Raw genomic sequence first — 14,901 nt, forward strand, 5'->3', positions numbered from 1 at the left:
TGCTCCTGCTGCTGCTGCTGCTAAGTCGCTTCAGTCATGTACGACTCTGTGAGACCCCATAGCCGGCAGCGCACCAGGCTCCTCTGTCCCTGGGATCCTCCAGGCAAGAACACTGGAGTGGATTGCCATTTCCTTCTCCATTTCTGTATGCAGGGAGGAGGGTTTACATATGCTTGTCTTTGCCTGCCACCTCTGGTTTCAAACTTCCATATTAGCTTCCACTTGGCCCCCTCTGGTTATCTGTTTACTATATATATATATACATATATATGATAGCCAGGGTTCTCTGGAGAGATAAAACCAATGGGATGTGTACATATATGTGTGGTGGAGGTGCTGTAGAGAGAGAGAAGTTTATTTTAAGGAACTGGCTCACATGATTGTGGATTCTAGCCAGTCCACTGTCTGCAAAGGTAGGTTGGCAGGTTGAAGATCTAGGGATGAGCTCTAGTTTAAATCAGGAGGTAGTCTGCTGGCAAAATTCCCTCTCCTCTTGGAGGAGGTCCATCTTTTTCTTAAGATCTTCAAATGATTAGATGAGGTCCACCCACACTATGAAGCATAATCTCCTTCAGTCAAAGTCTATTGATTTAAATGTTAACCTCTGCTGTTAACCTACACAGCAACATGTTTGATCTAAGAACTGTGGCTCACCCAAGCGAACATAAAGTTAATGATCACACCACGTCTCCGTCACACCCTTTGGACTACTCCAGTCCCAGGTACCGCATCTCTCTCATTCCCCAAAGCACCACTAGCACGAGCTGAAGAGACATCATAGAACAAGAAACAACTTAAAATTGGCGGCCAGACGTTACTGGCGCTCAAGTTTATTGATCATTCCTGCACAGGGAGGCCCTTTTCAGCCATCCTTCTCCTTTGTGTCTATCCATTGCTATGTGGATGAGACTCACATCTCCTTTCTGAGTCCTTCCCACCTCGCCACACTCTCAGTGCACTGAAAGTTCTCACTGCTCTCTTACGTGGAGAAATTTGGTTCCCTTAGTCTCAAATTTTCCATCCTGAATTATGCCCAGGGCTTTACCTGTCACAAGTGAAAAGTGTAGTATTAAGTTCCCCCAAAGAGCAGAAACCACTTAGATACTTAGTAACCCTCTTGTCCAGCTTGGGCACAATCCTTCCTTGGCTGAGAGCATCTGCACCATAGCTCACCATATCCTGAGGCACAAGTCCTGGTCATATGGGGTCTCTATGATCTGCTCCACCAACCTGTGGATTCCTGGTGAATCATACCTCTCCTTTGTGCTGCCACTGCCCCAACTCCTGCCACAGAATAGAGGGTGTAGTCAGGCACCCACCAGGACCCTGGGGCTTTTCAGAAGAGCCTTACCTGGGACTTCAGTGATCTCCAGGCTCCAGAAACCTGAATGTCGGATATCAACTTCAAGATGACGAATCAAACTAACTTGAAGCCCCCTCCATGTGGCCACCTGGGCTCCCACAACTAGTTCTAGTTCTAACACACCCCTGTCTTCCTCCTCCTGTCAGTATTATGTGAGAGTCTCCAGCTCCTACAAGCAGCCTGAGCTTTTGGGAGGGGTGGATCCAGCAGTCTCTGCTCAGCCCCCTTCAGGACTGCCCCTGGCAGCTCCCCTCTAGTTCCTCTTCGCAGAGGTTTCTTCCCCCTTTGTGGTGCTGGACAGGGGTCTGGGTAGTTGCCACCCCTGGTGGGAGTGAGAGAATAGCCAGGTTGTCTGTGGGATATGAGTTCAGGAGAGGTCCCACATGGGGCCGAGGGTCAGAGTGAGGGCAAGTTGTGCAGTCGGACAGTGGAACCCTGGGCAGAGCTGGGCAGAGTATATTCTGTCCACTTCTCTGGATGCCCAGAGTCCTGCACTCACTCTCTTCCTTCTTGCAGCTTGGCATTCTAGTCTTAACAGCTACCATGGTAGCACATTGACTTACAATTGGGCTGACTCACTAATGTTTGTGGATATGCACAGGGCAACCTGACCTCATCCACTCCTGTTACACCTTGCTAAGCATCCTTGACAAGGGCAGCCTGAGAGGAGGAAGGGCCTTGCTTCTGCCCTAGATCCTGAACGGTTTCCCTAGGCATTTTCTCCCTGCTGCTGAAGTCCCATCAGTCTTGTGGCCCTCAGGGACAGCTCTGACCTGGTATCTGACCCTCTCAGCCTCTGGTCATAAGAGTCACGGATGTTGTTGCATAATCTCAGAGACAGAATGGACAGTAGGAAGAGGCCTGGCCTTCAGGTGCTTTCTCCTTGAGAGCAGAGTGCTGGAGTTAAAGGGCAAAGATCAAGAGTCAGATCTGAGTTCAAATTCTGGCTACATTTAGAATGCATGTGGTTACACTCTCTGGGTTGCCTGATCTCAAAGTAGATGGCCAACCCCTAGCTGGCAGGAAAGCTTGTGGATATGATGAGGGGGGTTTTGAGGAGTACTCCATTGCATATATCCACATCCTGGGCCCACAGAAAACTGGGGATGGAGCAAGGAGCACCCAACTCTGGTATATAATGAGACCAAGTGTGTGAAAGCCCTCAGCATAGTGTAGGTACTTATACTGAACGGGCAGAAGCCGAGGCACCCACACCTGGCACCCCAGTCCCCTACCTCCCAAGCCAAAGCTTGCTCCTCTGCCTAGCCCTGCATGGTTTGCCAAACACTGGCCTATAGAGATCTCATGACATGTGCATTTGATCCAAGACATGTGGCATCCCCACCCACCCACGGACTAGTATCTGCTTGATCTGTTCCTTGGCCCAGGAAGTTTCCGTATTACTTAGCTCCTCCCAAAGGGCCACGATTCTAGGCTCCTGTGGATAACAACAGGTTCCCCCTGTTTCGTGAATGCTGCACTCCTGCCAGCCCTGGTCTGTTGAGGCTTGAAGAGGGAGCCCTAGGAGGCTATCTGGTGGGGCAGGGAGAGGAGCAAGCCAGGCCAGACCCCAGGCTACCACCCTGACCTTCCCTCCAACTTGTTGTGGGACCTGGGGCGAGTCACAGCTCCTGCCTCAGTTTCCCTTTGCCACTGGAGAGGTTTCAGGTCTCAAACACCAGCCTCTGAGGTATTTATTTGGTCTCCTGGCCTCCTGGGCACAAAGAGAAAACCCACCTGAATCCTCAGGATTCCTGCTTATACTTACACACCAAACTAATTAAGATGCTGGTCTTGTGAGAGCTCCCCTTAGCATGGCCTGCACTTCACCATCCCTCCATTTGTCACAGTCCCATTTAGAATGCTTGACCAAAACCGTCTCACAAAAACCTAATCCCCAGGACAGGGGATGTGTAGATGAGCAGAAACCCATGTGAGAAACTGGAGGGATGCAACCCAGCTCGGGGTTGCAGATACAGCGAGAAGGGGTGTCACCCATGACCATTCCCAAGGTTCGGGTCCATAAATCCTGGCTCTTCAGCTGTCAGTGTGAACATCCAGGTGCTCATGCAGAAGTATCCTGTACTTTTCCAGCTGTGCTACAGCATGAATTCAGGACCTCTGGCCAGCATTCCCACCCTTTGCTTCAGAGACACTGCTAAGCTACTCTGTAATTACAATGATAAAAAGACCTGCAGATACACTTGAATGTAACCCTAACGAAGACTGTGCATTTCTCAAGTCTCCAACATTAAACAGACAACGCTTTCCCAGCTGCTTAGATCCCACCACCTCACTCTCCAACAGCTGTTTTGACATATGAAATGCCGAGAGGTCCAAGATGAGCTGAATGATTTCCAGGCCCAAAAGAATGAAAAGGATCCAAAATGTGGAGAGGATAATTGGAGGTCCCAGCAGCTGGCTGAACTATCTGCAGATTTGGGAGACTTGTGAGAAATGGGGAGATGTGTCCTGTAAAGCCTGGGTCCTGGAAATTTCTCTGGCCCTGACCTGATTTTGCTTTTTCATCATCAGCCTTCCAGAGGTGGGCTCACAGGCTGTGGAAGTGGGAAGTGAATTTAGACTCATGGGTCCAATTCCTTCATTTTGGAAACTGAGGCTCAGAGAAGGAAGATGCTTGGTTTTAAATTCAGTACCCAGAGTCTTCCTGACTTCAGACCAAGCTCATATCAAAAGCCCTTCTAGCACATGCTCTTTGTCCTAGATTTCTCTCATTGCTAATAAATTGATGGTCCTCCTTATCAGAGAAAGCTTCCCTCCACTGCAGGGCCCAGGGAATTGAAGATAATACCATGACCCTCTGCCAACACCAAGCACTTTTCTCACTATAGTACCTAGTTCGAGCTTTTGAGGGAGGAGCTAAGACCCAGAGAGATGACATCATTTGCCCTAATGGTGTAATGAGTATGATGAACTCACTGAAAGAAATCAAAGGGCTGTCTCTGACAAACTTTTCCTACTTTCCCTCTCCCCTTCTTCTCCTCCTTCCTTCTTCCCTTCCTTCCATCCACCTTTTTTTCTCTTTCCTTCTTTCTTTCTTTCTCTATGAAGAAAAAAATATGTTTAACACATTTCAAGAATATTTATGCTCAAAAGCTGCCCAAGACATCTGGATCTTTATAAAGATTATTACAATTTCAAAAATCAGAATGCATTTAAAAATATTTAAAATGAGATTCATTTTGTTAAGGTAAGTAACTTGTTAAATAGCCTTTAAGATCATTTCTATATTATGATATTTTAACCAAGCTTAATTTCTAACTTTAATTGTATTATTTCCACATGGTACTCCATAATTACATACAGCTGATGCTTTCTAAAACCTTAGTAAAATATCACTGAAAATATTTGTCCCTTTTTGTTTTCTAACTGTAGCCCATATTCAGTAAACATTTAGCAAATGCTGATCTTGTACAAATGTGCAGGCATGGAGGTGATTAGGGCTCAGCTGCCACCTCTGAGAGGCTCACAAGCTAAAGGGTATATGGACAGGTGAAGAGTGGAAGGAAGCAGGTATCACAGGGGCTGCAAAGAGGGTGAAGGTGTGCAGAGGTAGGTGAATTCCACTGGCAGGGAAGAAGGGTGCAGAGATCTTCATGGAGGTTGACTTGAATCTTGAAACAAGCAGGAGTCAGAAAGGGCAGCTCTGCAGCAGGAGCACAAGGGAAGGCTCAGTGTTGAAGAACATCATTGCATGTCTGAGAAGCAACATGTGCCTCATTATCGGGACCAGAGAACTGAGACACGGGGACAGAGAAGGGGAGTGAGAAAAGTGAGATACCAGTGTCACACAACAGAGCCGATATTCAGTTCCAGAGCTTGGATTCTCCAGCCACTCTGCTTCTTTAGCAATTCCCAAAGTCTCATCAACCTGCATCCCACTCCCCTATGTTCTGCACCCATAGGGATCCCCAAGGAGCAGACCATTAGGGCTGGTCAGTACTAAACTCCCACCAGACCTGGCAGATCCAGCGCCAGCTCCCAGGCTCCCAGCCAATGAGCACAGCCCTCTAGAGTCCGGCTCCTCTCTGGGCTTCAGTGACTGTATCTAACAACACAGGCCAGGCTAGCCTCTCTCCAGAACTTCTTGGCAATGGGATTCAAAAAGCAAAGCAAAATGAAAACTTCATACTCTGTGAGCCGAGCAGGTGGCCAATTTACCACACAGCTGCCTAACCTGGTATTGGTGGCTTGTTCGGCACAAGTACCTCGCACCGGTCAGGAGGAGGGTTTGGGAAGAGGTTCTGGCAGACTGGCTTACCTGGCCTCCCAGATGGCTTCCTAAGCCCACATGCCAGTGGGAAGCTGACAGAGACATTGGCTGGGGTGGGCTGCCCAGGAGACAGAGTAGGTGGCCCTGGCACAGCAGGGCTGGTGTTGTTCAGTTCAGGCTGCTGGATCAAAAGCAGAGAACCCAGGCAATAGTTGTGCTCAGGGCACCAAGGCAGTCAGGGATGGGGGTGCCAGGTCAGGCAGGCTCCTCAGAGCCTGGGACTGTGTCTGCAAACTGGACTCAGGGCATCTGGGGCCATAGCCAATCCCCAGGTCAGGTGCAGGCCCTGTGGTATGGAGGGGAGGCTGATCTAACCCAAAGGAGGGGAGGGGTTGGGGGACAGAAAGTTCACCCACCTGAGGATAAGGGTGTTGGGTAGGAGGAGACAAGCCCTGAATAAGAAGGGAGGGGATCCAGCCTCACACCTGTCACTAACTTCCCGAGTGACCCTGCGCACTTTCCACATCCTATCTGGGTCTCAGTTTCCATAGCAACATGATGAGGTAACTCTTCCCTATTCCCACCTTACCCATAGGAGTCTTGTGAGAAGGCAGAATCACAAGCCTGCTAACAGATATGAAATGACTCATAAACGGTCAAGGCTGGGCTGAGCCCTTGGCCTCAGTGAATCCCAGCTTGTGGTCACTCTGCCATCTCTGAGACAGGATTTACTGGTGGGGAGGGAAGGGTGTGGCAGTGGTGGCCTGTTGAAGATGCATTTCCACACCACTTACAAGGAAAAACTGAGAAAGTGTTTTAAACTGGGCAGTGAAGACTGGATAATTTCTAGTAACTTCTAGATACTCTTTATTTCAGGCTCTCTGCTCTTTCATTGTTTCTGAGATCCCTTATGACTCTATAAATTATAGAAAACAAATAGTAACACATGATGCCTGTCTAGAGAGATGCAAGTGAATTTTGTCCACTAGCATTGCGATAGTGATTGCTCTATGGTTAATGACTACTTTTGTATCTATTTCAACATTCCCAATTGCCTACATGTGCAAATATGCAAATTCTCCTTTGAACTGTAGCAGCTTACAGAGTCCCTCATTAATTAATGAGTTAAAGTATTTGATATGTGTTCTTTTTATATCTGCATAAGAATCACTGTATTGGTTTCCTATTGCTCCATAACAAATCACCACAGACAGCTTCATGTAGCACACGTTTATGGGCTCACAGTTCTGTAGGTCAGAGGTCCCAGCACAGCATGACTGGATTCCCTGATCAAGGTCTGCTGAAATCCAGGTGTGAGCCAGGCTGCACTCCTTTCTGGAGGCTCTGGGAGAAGAATCCACTTCTGAGCACATTCAGGGTTTTGGCCGATTTCGACTCTCTGAACTTGAAAGACTGAGACCTATATTTTCTCTCTGGCTATCATCTGGGCGTTGCTGTCAGCACCTGGAGCTCACTTTTCTCCAAAAGGATCACAACACAGCAGTTTGCCTTCTTCCAGGCAGGTCTCACTGTTTCTTTCCTCTGTGACCACCCAGAAAAAATGCTCTGCTTTTAAAGGGATCTCCTGATGAAGTCAGGAAATTATGCAGGACCACCCAGCATAATCTCTCTTTTGCCGTATAACATTATATAGTTGCAGAGGTGATATTTATCAATTCCACTCACACTCAAAGGAGAGGGAATGAGACAAGGGTAAGGGTCATTGAGGGTCATTTTAGAATTCTGACCATCAGAGATGATTTTACCTAACAAAAAATGTTTGAATGCAATTTACAAAAACTGAAAGTCCATCAAGGAATGGGAAGGGGCTAGTAGAGATTGCGGGGGGGGGGGGTGGCTAAAACCCTCTTCTATAGACCATCGTTTGGTTTGCCACTGACCCAAACCCTGTCCCATTTTATGGTCAGCTTATCAGTGATATTGAGTTTGACTGTCTGTCTTCCCAATCAGACAGGAAACTCTTCCCAAACTAAAATCTAGTCCTACCCAGGTCTTACCTAATCTGTGGCCCATGAAGCAAGCCCTGACAAGTGGTTTGGGGTCAAGATGGGAGAGATTTTCTTCTCTATCTTGATTCTTGCTTTTATTGATTTAAAAACCAAGTACCTCTAAGACATAAACACCTCTTGGGTCTGGGAGTAGGGTACAGTGTAGAAAGGGATGTAGAGAGTCTCCAGCATTAACATAGAATTGGTCAAATGGGAACAAGGGACTCACGAGAGCCATCAGACCAGGTCCCCAGAAGATGAAACAGGGATGATTCTGATTCCTATTTGCTGTGGGGGTTTGACTTCAGGAAAGGTGGAGAGCAAGACAGAATCACTGAGTGTTCCATCTGGTCTACCTTCATGGCTTCCACCACATCCTCCTCTACTGGAGAAAATTTCAACCTGGAGCTTCACAGGCTTTTCCCCCAACCACAATCCCAGACAGCTCATTACATCATTGCCTCTGTACTTAGAATATGCTTTTCCCCTTGCCTGGCATTTCCTCCCTCTCCCGAAACTCCACAAAGAAACTTCCTTTCAATTTTTAACGTTCAACTCAAACATCAGGTCTTCTGTGAAAACTTCCTTCAGAGGCATCACAGCAGTGGAAAGAAAGTAGGATTTGAATTTAGTTAGAATTTTGCCTCTCTCCCTTACAACCTGTGTGGCCTTGGTAAAATTGTATAAGCTCTCTGAGCTTTTGTTTTATCTATAAAATGAGCACAATGTAATCTTTCGTAATCATTTTTTAATTGGAGGATAATTGCTTTACAATGTTGTGTTGGTCTTAGTGACTGGTCGCAGAATAAAAATAAAAAGTGACCATGTATTCCATGCTTGTCACTTGTTGGACATTCCTCCAGGTGCTTTTAAAGCATATTTCATTTAATCTCCTGAGCAACCCAACAAAGAAAATTATATTATCCCATTTTGCAGATAAGGAAACCGAGGTTTAGAGAAGTTGAACCCAGTCTTATCTGTCTCAAAAGCACAGGTTCATAGTCATTATGACACACCTGCGTGCATGCTTAGTCCCTTCAGTCGTGTCCGACTTTGCAACTCCATGGACTGCAGCCTGCCAGGCTCCTCTGTCCATGGGATTCTCCAGGCAAAAATACTTGAGTGGGTTACCATGTGCTCCTCCAAGGGATCTTCCCGACCCAAGGATTAAACCCACATCTCCTTCATTGCAGGTGGATTCTTTACTGCTGAGCCACCAGAAAAGCCCCCATTATGACATAGTACCTTCTAGAAGATACTCAAGAAATTGTCGCTCCCTTTCTTCTCTCTCTTCCCTGCCATGCTCACCTCTGGACTATCAAAATTGTCCTCAGAGCCCTTATACATGTAATGACTCTATGATGCTGTGGAAGAGACAGTATTAGTTTTTTTCATCTGTTTCCATCTCCTCCAGCCCCCAGTATTGGGTCTGACATGGAGCAGACACAGACCACCTATTATTCCAGTGAATTAATGAATCATCTTGAGTCTTTTTAGAAGGTGACCAGGGTATCATTTATATAATAAAATGATTATGAACCATACATAAATTACAGAGAGAAGACTGCCCCTTCCACTCCATTCCCTTCTCTCACGTTTTCTCAGCTGAAGCTATAGGACCCGCAGGAACCTAGTGCAGACAGATAAAAACATCAAGGCCTGTTCCAGCTTCACACCAGCCCCTTGAATTTAATTTAACTCATACAGACATCAGTGTTGACACTCTTGGGGGCTCCCAGAGAAGCTGCACAGAACAGGTGGTAACAGCTGTGATGGGTTTGCCTTCACACCTCCAATTGAATCATTGAATCACAAGGGAATCCCAGGGAGACAGGGCCCTGGAAATCATTTTATAGAAAGATACTCATTGACTCCCAGGACCTCCACTTCAGAAGAAGCTGCCAAGTTCACCATGACCCCTTTATTTTTAAAAGAGCCAAACCAAGGCCAAGGGATTTCCCCACAGTCACATGGCTTTCCCAGGTTTGGATGAAGCAAACTTAACCATGTAAACAACTGCAGCATCTTATAGCTTCAAGTGTGTGGTTCCCATACTTAAGATGCTGCCTTTTGCACTCTTCCCCATGTGTTCCACAGTTAGTATACAACACCAGCAACTGGGGCAGACACGGGGTAGTTAACACGGTTAAAGTTGTTCATCAGGCATGTGGCTTACACGGGGTCCAGATTATCATCTGAACTCCCTACTTTGTTATTTTTATATTAAATTCTGACTTTCTTATTAAGCTGTGACTATTTTTATATTAAACTATGACTTTCCTATTAAACTCTGATTCTGAGAGCAGATAACTTGGTGACAAAACCAGCTTTAAAAATGAAACAAATATAGAATATATTTGTTGTGGTCCTTTTAATAATTTTTTATTACCAGCTTACTTTAACCCTGATCTTATTCCACGTATTGATTGAAATTACACTTTCTAACTCGCCATGCATTTTGGTTTGGAGGCTACCTTACCTTCAACGTTTTCCTTCAACCTTAATCATAGAATTAAATTTTCTATGTTTATTTATTTTATAGCACTGAACTCTGTCAAAAAGGCAAAAAGATAGGACACTGAAAGATGAGCTCCCCAGGTCGATAGGTGCCCAATATGCTACAGGAGATCAGTGGAGAAATAACTCCAGAAAGAATGAAGAGATGGAGCCAAAGCGAAAACAGCACCCAGCTGTGGAAGTGACTGGTGATGGAAGTAAAGTCCAATGCTGTAAAGAGCAATATTGCATAGGAACCTGGAATGTTAGGTCTATGAATCAAGGCAAATTGAAAGTGGTCAAACAGGAGATGGCAAGAGGGAACATCGACATTTTAGGAGTCAGCAAACTAAAATGGACTGGAACAGTGAATTTAACGCAGATGAACATTACATCTACTACTGTGGGCAAGAATCCCTTAGAAGAAATGGAGTGGCCATCATAGTCAACAAAAGAGTCCGAAATGCAGTACTTGGACGCAATCTCAAAAACAACAGAAAGATCTCTGTTTGTTTCCAAGGCAAACCATTCAATATCACAATAATCCAAGTCTCCACCCCAACCAGTAATGCTGAAGAAGCTGAAGTTGAACGGTTCTATGAAGACCTACAAGACCTTCTAGAACTAACACCTCCAAAAGATATTCTTTTCATTATAGGGGACTGAAATGCAAAAGTAGGAAGTCAAGAAGTACCTGGAGTAATAGGCAAATTTGGCCTTGGAGTACAGAATGAAGCAGGGCAAAGTCTAATAGAGTTTTGCCAAGAGGATGTACTGGTCATAGCAAACACCCTTTTCCAACAACACGAGAGAACACTCTAAACATGGACATCACCAGATGGTCAATACCGAAATCAAATTGATTATATTCTTTGCAGCCAAAGATGGGGAAACTTTATACAGTCAGCAAAAACAAGACCAGGAGATGACTATGGCTCAGATCATGAACTCCTTATTGCCAAATTCAGACTTAAATTGAAGAAGTAGGGAAAACCACTAAATCACTTAGGTATGACCTAAATCAAATCCCTTACGATTATACATTGGAAGTAACAAATAGATTCAAGGGATTAGATCTGATAGACAGAGTACCTAAAGAACTATGGACGGAGGTTTGTGATATTGTACAGAAGACAGTGATCAAGACCATCCCCAAGAAAAAAAAATGCAAAAAGGCAAAATGGTTGTCTGGGGAGGCCTTACAAATAGAAAAGAAGAGAAGCAAAAGGCAAAGAGAGAAGGAAAGATATACACATTTGAATGCAGAGTTCCAAAGAATAGCAGGGAGAGATAAGAAAGCCTTCCTCAGCATTCAATGCAAAGAAATAGAGGAAAACAATAGAATGGGAAATACTAGAGATCTCTTCAAGAAAATTAGAGATACCAAGGGAACATTTCATGCAGAGATGGGCTCAATAAAGGACAGAAATGGTATGAACTTAGCAGAAGCAGAAGATATTAAGAAGAGGTGGCAAGAATACCCAGAACTATACAAAAAAGATCTTCATATCCCAGATAATCATGATGGTGTGATCACTCCCATAGAGCCAGACATCCTGGAGTATGAAGTCAAGTGGGTCTTAGGAAGCATCACTGCGAACAAGGCTACTGGAGGTGATGGAATTCCAGTTGAGCTATTTCAAATCCTAAAAGATGATACTGTGAAAGTGCTGCACTCAATATGTCAACAAATTTGGAAAACTCAGCAGTGGCCACAGGACTGGAAAAGGTCAGTTTTCATTCCAATCCCAAAGAAAGGCAATGCCAAAGAATGCTCAAACTACTGCACAATTGCACTCATCTCACACGCTAGCAAAATAGTGCTCAAAATTCTCCAAGCCAAGCTTCAGCAGTACGTGAACTGTGAACTTCCAGATGTTCAAGCTGGATTTAGAAAAGGCAGAGGAACCAGAGATCAAATTGCCAACATCCACTGGATCATCGAAAAAACAAGAGAACTCCAGAAAAACATCTACTTATGCTTTATTGATTATGCCAAAGCCTTTGACTGTGTGGATCACAACAAACTGTTGAAGATTCTGAAAGAGATGGGAATACCAGACCACCACACCTGCCTCCTGAGAAATCTATATGCAGGTCAAAAAGCAACAATTAGAACTGGACATGGAACAACAGACTGGTTCCAAATCGGGAAAGGAGTACGTCAAGGCTGTATATTGTCACCCTGCTTATTTAATTTATATGCAGAGTACATCATGCAAAATGCTGGGCTGGATGAAGCACAAGCTGGAATCAAGATTGCTGGGAGAAATATCAGCAACCTCAGATATGCAGATGACACCACCCTTATGGCCAAAGTGAAGAAGAACTAAAGAGCCTCTTGATGAAAGTGAAAGAAGAGAGTGAAAAAGTTGGCTTAAAACTCAAGATTCAGAAAACTAAGATAATGGCATCTGGTCCCATCAATTCATGGCAAACAGATGGGGAAACAGTGGAAACAGTGACATTTTATTTTGGGGGGCTCAAAAATCACTGCAGATGATGACTACAGCCTGAAATTAAAAGACACTTGCTCCTTGGAAGAAAAGTTATGACCAACCTAGACAGCATATTAAAAAGCAGAGACATTACTTTGTCAACAAAGGTCTGTCTAGTCAAAGCTATGGTTTTTCCAGTGGTCATGTATGGATGTGAGAGTTGGACTATAAAGAAAGCTGAGCACCAAAGAATTGATGCTTTTGAACTGTGGTGTTGGAGAAGACTCTTGAGAGTCCCTTGGACTGCAAGGAGATCCAACCAGGATATCCTAAAGGAGGTCAGTCCTGGGTGTTCATTGGAAGGACTGATGTTGAAGCTGAAACTCCAATACTTTGGCTACCTAATGTGAAGAACTGACTCATTGGAAAAGACCCTGATGTTGGGAAAGATTGAAGACGGGAGGAGAAGGGGATGACAGAGGGTGAGGTGGTTGAATGGCATCACCAGCTCAATAGATACGAGTTTGAGTAATCTCCAGGAGTTGGTGATGGACAGGGAGGTCTGGCATGCTGCAGTCCATGGGGTCGCAAAGAGTTGGACATGGCTGAGAGACTGAACTGAACTCAACTGAACTCTGTCAATTTGATAACGTTTTAAAATGTGTTTATTAAGCACTCATCACAATCAAGGCTAGAAGTAGTGACTTCTGGAGAAAGATCCACAGATATGAATAAGAGGTAGCAACTGCCCTCAAGGAACTCATGATTAACTAGCGAGTAAAATCATTAACGGAGACTTCCCAGGTGGCGCTAGTGGTAAAGAATCTGCCTGCTAATGGAGGAGACACAAAAAGACACAAATTTGATCCCTGGGTAGGGCAGATTCCCTGGAGGAGGAAAGGGCAACCCACTCCAGTATTCTTGCCTAGAAAATCCCATGGGCAGCGGAGCCTGGTGGGCTGCAGTCCACGGGGCTGCAAAGAGTTGGACAATACTGAGTTAAATTATTAACATCGTTGAAAACAAGGCAGTAAAATGAAAATAAGACCAGAAATCATGGCAGAAAAGATTTAACTACATAAATATTTAAAATCTCTGTAAGGCAAATGACATCATAAATAAAACTGAAGTACAAATGACAAATCAAGTAAAAGCATCTTCAACATTTATTACATACTAAAGGTTAATAGTGTTAATGGATGAAGAACTTTTCACAACCCAATAAAAAAGAAAAACAACCCAAGAGTAAATGTGCAGAAGACTTGGACCAATAATTCACTTAAGGAGAAACAGAGAAACATAATGCTCAAAGAAATACAGATTAAAATAACAAAAATATTTTTTCACCCATCAGATTGGCAAAACACTTTAAAAAATTCATTATGCTTAGTGCTAGCAAAATGGTAGAAAAATACATACCCAGTTGGGAAGGGGGTAAGTTGAGAGAATATTTTAAAGTCACATTGGCAGAATCCATCAAAGATTAAAATGTGAATACCATTGACCCAGACACACCACTTCTAGAAATTTATTCTTCAGGTTTGCTTACTCAAACTCGCTGAGATTCATATCCAAAGTGGTTCGTTGCAGCTGCTTGTACAAGTAGGAAATCTGAGATATCTTATATGTCCATCAGGAGATATAGTAAATGAATTAAGGTACAGTTATAAAATGTAATATTATACACATGTTAAAGAAATCATAGGAAAAGACACAATATACACTGAGTGACAAAAGCAAGAAACTGGACAGTATATATAATATATTCACAACTGTTTAAAAATCTGAAATAAATATAATACGCCTACAGATTATATGCATTTAAAGGGTCTGAAAGGAAGTATACTATTATGATAATTGTCTTTGAGGAACTGGGATCTTGAACGACTTTTAAGATTTAACATATACATTTCTTTTTGTTTAGATTACTTATAGTTAGAAAAATAACAAAAATGTAAAAGAACACGTGCTAACTCCTCTTGTTGACTCCTGTCCTCTAAGCTACTCCCCAAACAGCACTTGTCTTGCCATGTTTGTTTCCCATGCACAGACTTGTGGACATTGGACTATGGTTCACTTAAAGACTCTTGGTTTTATAACTTGGGTGCTGGGTTGATTATGACAGGCTCACAGAGATGGGGAATAGAAGAAAGAGAATATTTGCGGAGAAGGAGCGGATGAGCATGACTTTGGGTAAGTTGAGTGGGAGGTGCCTGAGAGACTGATGGAAATGATCAGTAACTCTTACTTTTTGTTGTCTTGCCTGAATATCACTTACTGGGGATTGATAATCTATTTTTTTTCTGTAATTTGCACTATACATACATCTGTAAGCTTCATCTGTGGGAATTAAAAGCACAG

This window comes from Giraffa tippelskirchi, chromosome 1 (assembly GCF_054371585.1).
Source record: "Giraffa tippelskirchi isolate mGirTip1 chromosome 1, T2T-mGirTip1v1.2.pri, whole genome shotgun sequence".
NCBI classification, from domain to species: domain Eukaryota; kingdom Metazoa; phylum Chordata; class Mammalia; order Artiodactyla; family Giraffidae; genus Giraffa; species Giraffa tippelskirchi.